The following is a 10,396-nucleotide window of genomic DNA, read 5'->3' as shown; positions in this document are numbered from 1 at the left end:
CTGGGAAAAAGATCTGCTTCATTCGCGTCGTTGGTAGACTTTAGTTGCTTGTAGTTGTAGGACTGAGGTCCCTGTTTTCTTTCTGGCTGTCAGCCAGAACCATCCTCAGCTACTTGAGGTCACCTGCATTCTTCAACATGTTTTACCACCATGTTCAAGCCAGCAACAGTATGTTCAAACCTCTTGTGCTTCAAATCTCTGACTTCCCTTATTCCATCTGGAGAAAATCTCCTCTTCTAAAGGACTCACCTGAATAGGCCAGGCTTACCTGAATAATCATAAGGTCAAATGATATAAGACTATAATTATATCTGTAAGATCCCTTCACAGCAGTACCTACATTAATGTTTGATTGAATAAATGAGAGACAAGAATCTTAGGGAGGCTACCCCAGAATTCTGTCTACTATACTGTTAAAAAAAATGATTAAAGAAGACAATTTAGATCATATGAACAAACTTTATTTAACACTTCATGAAGTGGACAGTCTCTGTTTGGAGAACTGCAAAATGGGGTGGGAGCCAGGAAGCTTCTGTAGAATAAAGAGCAAGGAAGAGAAAAATAGAAAATATCTGGCTGGCTGGGGCCACAGAGTCAATCTTGCTTGGGGTGAGAAGGAACAAAGAAATAAGTATAGAGCCCAGAGTTGGCTTGGAGTGTGGGGATTGGCAACTGGATATACTGCATTTCTGGTCAAGCAGAGCATTTACAGGGACATGAAAGTTATCTAAGTTTTGGTTTGCTGACATGGCACCCAGGACAGCTCTGTCTGGGTCTAGAAAATTATTGCAACAATACTATCTATTTATCAATGGGTCAATAAACATCTATATCAATAGATATAAAAATAGAGATATGTGATATGTATATTTCCTATTTATGTCTTCTGAAAGAGCCTAGAAGCAATGATATCTCAGGAAAAATGAGCACAACTTGCACCCAGTGTTGGTTCCTAAGTACCATTCCCCACGAAAAGGAAACAGATCTCTTTGGAGGAATGGATAATTTCTCAGAAGGAAAAGTATGAGATAAGCCTGAAACATCTTAAACCAGAAAGTAAGGAAGTGCTCAAAAAATGATAGGACATGTCAAAAGGAGAGAGGGGCTAGCACGAAGGGGCTCACACTGGCCAAACATGACAAAATAAATGAAAGTAATGGATTATAACCCATTGAACAAATAAATATCCATGAGTCCATATTTGTATAAGTGAATACATAGGGGAAAAGAGACAGCTCTTCCTTAAGGTGAAATGTCACCCAATAAATGTTGAAGGAATGATGGAATTAGAAATAACTATGTTGCAGTCATAAATGATTCAGGCAGGAAACATCAATGGATGATCAGACCACTGGGTAAAAACTTGATGAGGAATAGGATATTTACATAGTCTCAAAGTATTTCTTCATAGATTGCATATCAGTTACTTATTAATTATTCATTAGCTATACAGCTGAGAAACCCAGCATGTACCATCTTAACCAAGCAATGATAGTTAGCGTTGTCAATAATGGGACATACTGCCATCATGTGTTTCCTAATATGATACACTGAGAAAAACAGAGCATCTCTGCTGTGGTATTCCTGCCAAAATGCGTAGTTTTATTTAATTCTTGAGGTGACATCAGACAAACCTTTGCAAAGAGCACAGCAAAGTTACTGGCCTGCACTCTTCAAAAATGTCAAGGTCATTAGAGACAAGGAAAAATTGGGAACATTTCCAGCTTGAGAAAGATCAGAGACAGGACAACTAAAAGGTCCTAGATTGGATCCTGGATAATAAAGACGAAAAAGGAAAAGGAGGAAAGAAGACTGCTTTTTGTCTGTTTTGTTATGAAGGACTCTTGGGGACAGTTAGCAAAATCTGCATGGAATCTTGTGGCTTAGATAGTAGTATGTATCAATGTTAATATCTTGATTTTTATGAGTATACTATGGTTATGTAGAAGAGTGTCTTTAGTTTTAGGAAATGCACACTGAGGTATTTAGGTGTAATGGGGCTATAAGTCTACAACTTACCCTCAATTAGCAAAAAAAATTTTTTTAACCCTGTTGTGAGTTGAATTGTGTCCCCCAAAGAGATATGTTGAAGACCTAAATCTGTACATGTGAATATGACATTATTTGGAAATGGGGCCTTTGCAGAGGTAATCAGGTTAAAGTGAGGTCATATTGGATTAAGGTGGGCCTTAAATATAATGACCAGTGTCCTTACAGGGAGAGAAAGATTTGGAGACAAGGACACACAAGAATGAAGGCCAAGTGATGGCAGAGGCAGAGATTGAAGTTTGGCAGCTATAAGCCAAGAGATGCCAAGGATTTCTAACACACACCAGAAGCTAGATGACAAACATGGAACAGATTCTCCCTCAGAATCCCCAGAAGGAACCTGCTCTGCCATTTTGTTATGGCAGTCCTAGGAAACTAATACAAACCTTTTGTTTGCTTGCTATTAACATCAGCATCTTATATACATGATTTTCTGGACTTAAATATTCTAAAAGAGCCACTGAAAGAGATAAATGAGAATGTGTTGCAATGTACATGTAAGAAAAATGTGTCATTTTTCTATGTACATATCTTTCATTCACTTACCTGCAGGAAACTTGCAAGTGATGTCAGTGTATTTGCTTTGGTTTGAATGTTTGTGTCCCCCACCCCAGATTCATGTTTAAATCTTAACCCCCAAAGGTGATGGTTATTAGGAGGTAGGGCCTTTCGGAGGTGATTAGGTAACAAGGGTGGAGCCCTCATGATTGGGATTAGTGCCTTTATAAAAGAGATTCCTCAGAACACCTTAGCTCAATCTGCTGTGTGAGGTTACAACAAAAAGCCTGTGACCCAGACGAAGGTCCTCACCCAACTGTGCTGGTGTCCTGATCTCAGACTTCCATCCTCCAGAACTTTGAGCAATAAATTTCTAATGTTGGTCTGCAAGGCAGGAATAGAGACACAGATGTAGAGAACCAACGTATGGACACCAAGGGGGGAAAGTGGCAGGGGTAGTGGTGGTGGTGGGATGAATTGGGAGATTGGGATTGACATACATACACTAATATGTATAAAATAGATAACTAATAAGAACATGCTGTATAAAAAAATAAATAAAATAAAATTCAAAAAATAATAAATAAATAAATTTCTGTTGTTTATAAGCCACCCGGTGTGTGGTATTTTGTTATAGCAGCCTGAATGGACTAAGACAATATCTTTAATCCTCATTTCCTTGCTGGATAGTATCTCCTTTAAAATACCCAATATGGGACTTCCCTGGTGGTCCAGTGGGTATCACGTTCCCAATGCAGCGGGCCCGGGTTTTGATCCCTGGTCAGGGAGCTAGATCTCACATGCTGCAACTAAGAGTCCTCATGCCACAACTAAAAGATGCCACATGCTGCAACTAAAGACCCCACGAGCTACAGCTGACTCGGCACAGCCTAAATAAATAAATAAATATTAAAATACCCCAATATGATCAAACAGAGCTAGAGAGCGTAGAGAGCAGTAGACAGGGGAATTCGATTTGAAGCCTGATTTTGGAACTAACGCAACACAGGAACAAACACAGTGCCTAACAGTGTTTGACACACAGTAGTAGCCCAGTGTGTGTGTGTGTGTGTGTGTGTGTGTGTGTGTGTGTGTGTGTGTGTGTGACTGAATAATTCCCTTGAGGTGTTTATTACCTTAGATCATTCTGATGTCTTAACAAAAGAATTGACAGCCACTCTCAGCTTCCTCTTTAGTCATTTGAGAGGGCACTTTGAAAAACCAGCAAGTCCTAGCTCCTTTTGTTTAATAATCCTTCATTTAGGTAATCTCGCTCCTCTCACATCTTACTATAAGCAGCAAGAATAAACTAGGCAGGATCTTCAACTTTCTGCCTGGAAATCTCCTTAGCTAGCTCACTCAGTTTATTAGGTACATTTTCTACTGTCCACATTACTGTAGGTAACAATGTTGCTAAGCTACCTATCACCGCATAACAAAGATCCCAGTTCCTGATAACATTTCCCTCATCTTTCACTGGCAGCCTCCTCATAGGCGAACAGGCTTCAACTAACAGTCTCTTCAACGGTTCTAAACTTCACTATCTTTTTCTGCAAAGTCCTTTCAGCTCCTGCTCTCTGTTCCAAAACCAAGCCCATATTTTCAGGGTTTTTTTAAAACTGCACCACACTTCCAGGTACTAAAATCTCTATTAATTGCCTACTGCTACATTACATTTTGTCCCAGTTTTGGGGTAGGATGCAAGAATTACTACAGGCCATCTTTAAATCTGACTACCATAGTATTTAACAATATTTAACACACTGCATATCTTATTTTTGTTAGCTGTCCATCTAGAATGAAAGCTTCATTACGGCAGGGCTTTTTTTTTTTTTTTTTTTTTTTTTTTTTTTGCGGTACGCGGGCCTCCCACTGCTGTGGCCTCTGCCGTTGTGGAGCACAGGCTCCGGACGCACAGGCTCAGCGGCCATGGCTCATGGGCCCAGCCGCTCCGCGGCATGTGGGATCTTCACGGACCGGGGCACGAACCCGTGTCCCCTGCATCGGCAGGCATACTCTCAACCACTGCGCCACCAGGGAAGCCCCCCTCAACATCTCTGAGCATCTACTATGTGCCAGTCCTTAAGCTAAGTGCTGGGAACGCAACAGTACATCAGAAACATACTATGCATGCTCTTACAGCCTCATAAAGACAAATCAAAGAATTTCACTGCTGAAGATGTCTCAAAGGCCATAGTCCAGAATTTCCCAATGCCTATTTCATGAATCTGAGAAGCAGATTTTCACCTTCCTTTCTTTACATATATTGTTTGACAGAAGACTCAAATACATCTCTCTCTTCCATCTTGTGATGGGCAAAATTCTAAAATGACCCCCACTATCTTTGCCCCCTGGTGTTACTCCCATGATTGTGTTGTTTTACAGCCAAAGGGATTTTGCAGATATAGTCAAGGTTACTTAACTCGACCTTAAGATAGAGAAATTATCTGAGTGGTCTAAGCTAATCACATGAACTCTTTTGGAACAGAGAATTCACCTACATACTTACTATACAACCATCAAAATCTTCATATCAAATTCATCTCTCACATCCCATTCAGTTTTCACAAAGTATCCAAATAATATCCTTTAGAGTCAAAGATCCAATTTGGAGTTAAATATTGCATTTAGCTGTCACCTCTCTTCAGACTCATTGAACTTGGGACATTTTCTCACCCCTTCCTTGGCTTTTATCATCTTGAAACTTGAAGATCACAGGCCAGTTATTTTGGAGAATGTCCCTCCCTTTGGATTGGTCCAGTTTTTCTTCACGATGGTCGTGCATATTGCAGAATTGAAACTGTTTTCTTCTCACTGATAACTATAAAAGAGCATACAATTTCTATTTTTATGGTTACTAGTGATGAATTTTGATGACAAGGTGGTGTCTGCCAAGATCCTCCATCGGAGTCTTCTTCCCTTTGTAATTTTTTTTTAACATCTTTATTGGAGTATAATTGCTTTACATTGCTGTGTTAGTTTCTGCTGTATAACAAAGTGAATCAGCTATACGTGTATATATATATCCCCATATCCCCTCCCTCTTGTGTCTCCCTCCCACCCTCCGTATCCCATCCCTCTAGGTGGTCACAAAGCACCGAGCTGATCTCCCTGTGCTATGCGGCTGCTTCCCACTAGCTATCTATTTTACATTTGGTAGTGTATATATGTCAGTGCCATTCTCTCACTTCGTCCCAGTTTACCCTTCCCCCTCCCCATGTCCTCAAGTCCATTCTCTACGTCTGCATCTTTATTCCTGTCCTGCCCCTACATTCTTCAGAACTTTTTTTTTTTTAGATTCCATATATAGGTGTTAGCATATGGTATTTGTTTTTCTCTTTCTGACTTACTTCACTCTGTATGACAGACTCTAGGTCCATCCACCTCACTACAAATAACTCAATTTCGTTTCTTTTTATGGCTGAGTAATATTCCATTGTATATATGTGCCACATCTTCTTTATCCATTCATCTGTCAATGGACACTTAGGTTGCTTCCATGTCCTGGCTATTGTAAATAGTGCTGCAATGAACATTGTGGTGCATGACTCTTTTTGAATTATGGTTTTCTTAGGGTATATCTTGGCTTCTGTTATAACTAGGTTTGGCCATGTAACTAAATTTTGTCCAGGAAAGTATGAGCAAAAGTGACAAGTGCAATCTCTAGGGTGTACACTTAAAAGGAATGGACTTTTCGTCCGGTTTCCTTTTCTCTCTCATCACTGGCTGGCTCATTTATGCATTACATACAGATGAGAGAAACACACTAGAGAAGGCAGAGCAACACAATAGAAGCCTGGACCCTTGACATCATAGAGTCACTTACTAGCCCTGGCCTGCATATGCCAGGACTGGTACCTAAGAGCAAATTTCTAAGCTATTTAAGCCACAGCTAATTTGAGTCTCTACTATTGCAGCTGAACCTAAAGTTTAATCAATCTAAGTTACACGAGTGAGGGGGGACTAGATAGAAATACAATGATGCCTGCAATAGCCTGAGGAAGTAAGATAATGGTTAACTAGTATCTAGACAATAACAAATATGGAGCCCCTATTACATAGTGGCAGTACACTGTAGGAATTTACCACAATTTTTGAATCTTTTGTTGATAGACGTAGCAGTTTCTAGTTTTCCACTCCCATGAAAGATACTCATATTCTGAACATTCTTACACATGACTTGGTGAACACATGTACAGTGGACTGGCTGGATATGAAAATATTCAGCCTTAGAAGATTCTGCCAACAGTTTTCCAGACAGGTTGTCTGTAATTTACAAGCCCATTAGAAGAGCACGAGAGGTTTAGTTGTTTCACATCCTTGCTCACAGTAGTTTTTCTTTGTAATTTTAGCCCTCCTGTTGAGTGCGTGGAGGTATCTCATTGTAATTTCAATTTGCATTTTCCCCAAGACAAATGAAGTGGAGCCCCTTTTCATACATTTATTAGCTATTTGGATATCTTTTTTTTTTGCGTGTAAAGCGCTTATTCAAGTATTTTGCCCAGCTCGCAATATACTTGAATAAGCACAAAAACTTCAATAGTTTTTGAGTTTAAATAATAATGACCACTGCATTTATTTATTGATTACACTAGGTTGGATACATGGTACTAAGCACTTTGTACTTACCTAATGTATACAGCAACAGTATTCAGTTGGTCTTATGACTCGTATTCCCATTTTACAGTTGAAGAAACTGAGGCCCTGGATGTTCAGTAATTCACCCAAAGCCTGTCAGTTGTAAGTGGTGGAGCCAAGATCTAAACACAGATCCATCTGACAGACTAGAGTTTGAACAGCAAACCCTTGGTAGATAACATAGGAATCACTCCCTTTCCTTGGGCTGCATGTAACTTCATTACCTTAACCATTTTACTGGTACCTCAAGGAATGGAGCCACATAATTGGTGAGCTGCTGACGACCACTCAGAAGAGGCTTGAACTTCAACCTGTGTGGTGTGCCTATGGGGATCCCAACCCCAAATCACACTCCTGGAAGTACTGAAAGGCCATGGGAATTTCTAATATGACTCCTTCTCCAAGTCAAGTCAGATAGGAGAACCCTAGGTCTTATCCATAGAAATGGAACTCTTGTCAGATTCCAGAAGGGATTAGAGATGGAACAGTGTCTATGAAGTGCTCAGTGCCTTCCAGTTATGCCAAAAGAGTTCCAGTTTCACTGGGGACTGTACTTCTGTGCCAGGCATTTATATGTTGGTAGGTAAAACTATATACTGCTTTATTTCTATTCTGAAAGAGATTTCAAGATAAAACACACTAAGGACGTAGCTCTGTAATGTTTTAGCAATTGCAAGCCAAGAGCTGCTGGAACTGAAGTTAAGAACTCTTTGACAAATTTAAGTATTATTAGAAAACATATAAACCTCTTGCGTTGACAGCTCAAAAAAAAATAACTTCCATTTATACATCATCAAGGTGCAATCTATGAACCACTTTCACATATGTTATCTCATTTGGCTCTCACAACCCCCTAAAAGTAGATTGGACAGGTGGTATTATGATTAATATTTCCATCTTACAAATGAAGCAACCAAAGTTCAGAGCGTTTTAGTGGTTGCCTGAGGTCAAAAAACTCTTAAATGGCACTGCCAGGTCTCAGGGGCAGGTCTTTTGCTTTCCCCAGCCCGCCAGCCCGCCTCCCAGCACCACACACTCTCTTAATGACCTAGTGATATTTACAAAGGACTGTGAATGCTCACAACAGAGTTGGCTTAGAGTTAAAACATCAGAACAGTTAGGAGTTCCCTAAGAGGGGGCACTTTTGGAAAAGGCACAGTGATTGGATAAAAAATAGTGCTCTAGAGAGTTTCTCTTTGATTCACCATTCATCATAGGTAAAGAACCAGTTCAGGGGAATCTCTCCCCCAAGCCACTGACTTGAGTCTTCTGAAGTTTTTCCAAAGTTAAAGGAGATTCCTTTCTCCCTGCAGCCAGTAGAGGCCTTGTGAGGCTACTACACAGTGTTCGAACACAGAGATGGAAGCAACTACCTATTCCTCAGATTTGAATTTACAAACAACTCAATTCAGCCACCTTCCAGAAGATAAGAAATATTACGGAAAACATTTCTATATTCCTTATTTTCCCAAGTGACAGGACACACTGTCGCCAGAAAAATAGAGGGAACAAATGTACATCTTTCCATTTTTAAGTAGAATTCTTTGTGATACACTATAAAGCTAACTATTTTAACACTGTTAAAGAAAAGGAATTTGAACCAAAATTAGCATGTTTGCTATTCATGAAAATTTGACATGTTATATAAAGTACTGTCGTATAGGTAGTTGATCATGTAATTATGGGATCGCATATTGGCACGTTAAGGCTTTTATGAATGTAGATTCTGATAGGTTTAGAAACTTTGACACAACTGCTTTGGAAAATAATATACAGCTGCTCTTTGGGAAAATTATAACAATTGAGAAACGTTCCAAATTCCGAATTTTGTCAAAAAACATATTTTGTCACAACCACCTTTCAAAATGTAAAAAGCTAGACTTGGATTCAGAAGACCTAAATTCAAGTTCTGGTTCTGCCATAGCTTTGTTACATAATGCTGACAAGTCACTTTACCTCTCTAAATTTCTGTTTCCTAAAATAGGTGGTAGTTAGATATTCTTAAACATGGAGCTAGAATAACAAGGTTCTGTTTGTTCCCCACTGTAGTGCCCGGGTCTGACAGAGTAGATGGCATATACTTATCATTCAATAAATATTTCTTACATGAACTTAAGGTGACTTATTACTGCAGCATTCCTGATTTTATGTTACAAATTTGAAGAATTTCTAAAGAATATGAAATTGTCATGATAGAAATATGCTCACTCACTCACACACACACACACACACACACACTTAAAATGAGGAGATGCCAAGTATTAGGTGTTTCACATAGCTCCTTTGTTAGAAGAGGAAAAAAAAGCTTTAGAATAACTGCTGTCCTACATCTATTGGATTAATCTAGCTTTCTACTGCAGAATCAAATTTAAGGAAGCAAGACTTTTTAGAGTTTTCAGACTGTTTTCACAGGACACTTAACAAGAAAAAGCCAAGTCTATGTGTCTCTAATTATATATATTTATTCACACTAATGAAGGAATAATCTAAGGCAACCGATTTAAAAATCAGATATATATTCCCATTTATTTCCTCAGAAAATAAAGACACACTTGGATGTTAGCATTAGACCAGGTAGGTGAAGATTCTTTTTGATGTAATTTTTGCTCATTGGGCTATAGCTAAAATTGCTCACTGAGGCCTGAATTCCTATTTCCCGACAATGTCTCATTTTACAGCATTTTCTTTTGTACAGCTTTTGAAATCCTCCTTTTTTCAGTCAGCTTCCCTCTTCCCCATCCAAAATGTCTTTTGCTCAGATTAAACTCCTTTACCTAAAGGAAAGAACAAATGATTATTTCCTAGAGGCAGTTCTATTTTAAAAGAAAACCATTTCCTAAACAAATCTCTAATTGGCCAAATTTCAGGCAATTTAACAATCTCACTAGACTTCACGTGTTCCCCAGGTCCCTTAAAACATATAGGCAATTGTCCAGTATAGTGGTGCTACAAACTTTTAAAGCCTTGGAACTCTTGCTTCAAACAAAAATCAGGTAGCACTCCACTGTATAGAAGAGATAATGGCTAAAGTACTAGGGTGGAAACAGTGATGGGGATCCAGAACCTTCCCTACTCTCCCTGCTTCTCTCCACCAGCATTGCTACAGAGGCGCACACCTCAGGATAACCCATGTAAAGGCCAGACCATCTTCTCATACAAATGCACACACATAAGGTGAGAGAATGGGTGATAAGCCAGTAGAAGACTCACT

Source organism: Neophocaena asiaeorientalis, unplaced genomic scaffold, assembly GCF_003031525.2.
Source record: "Neophocaena asiaeorientalis asiaeorientalis breed wild unplaced genomic scaffold, Neophocaena_asiaeorientalis_V1.1 scaffold59, whole genome shotgun sequence".
In the NCBI taxonomy this organism is placed as follows: Eukaryota; Metazoa; Chordata; class Mammalia; order Artiodactyla; family Phocoenidae; genus Neophocaena; species Neophocaena asiaeorientalis.
This window is presented reverse-complemented; position numbering follows the sequence as displayed.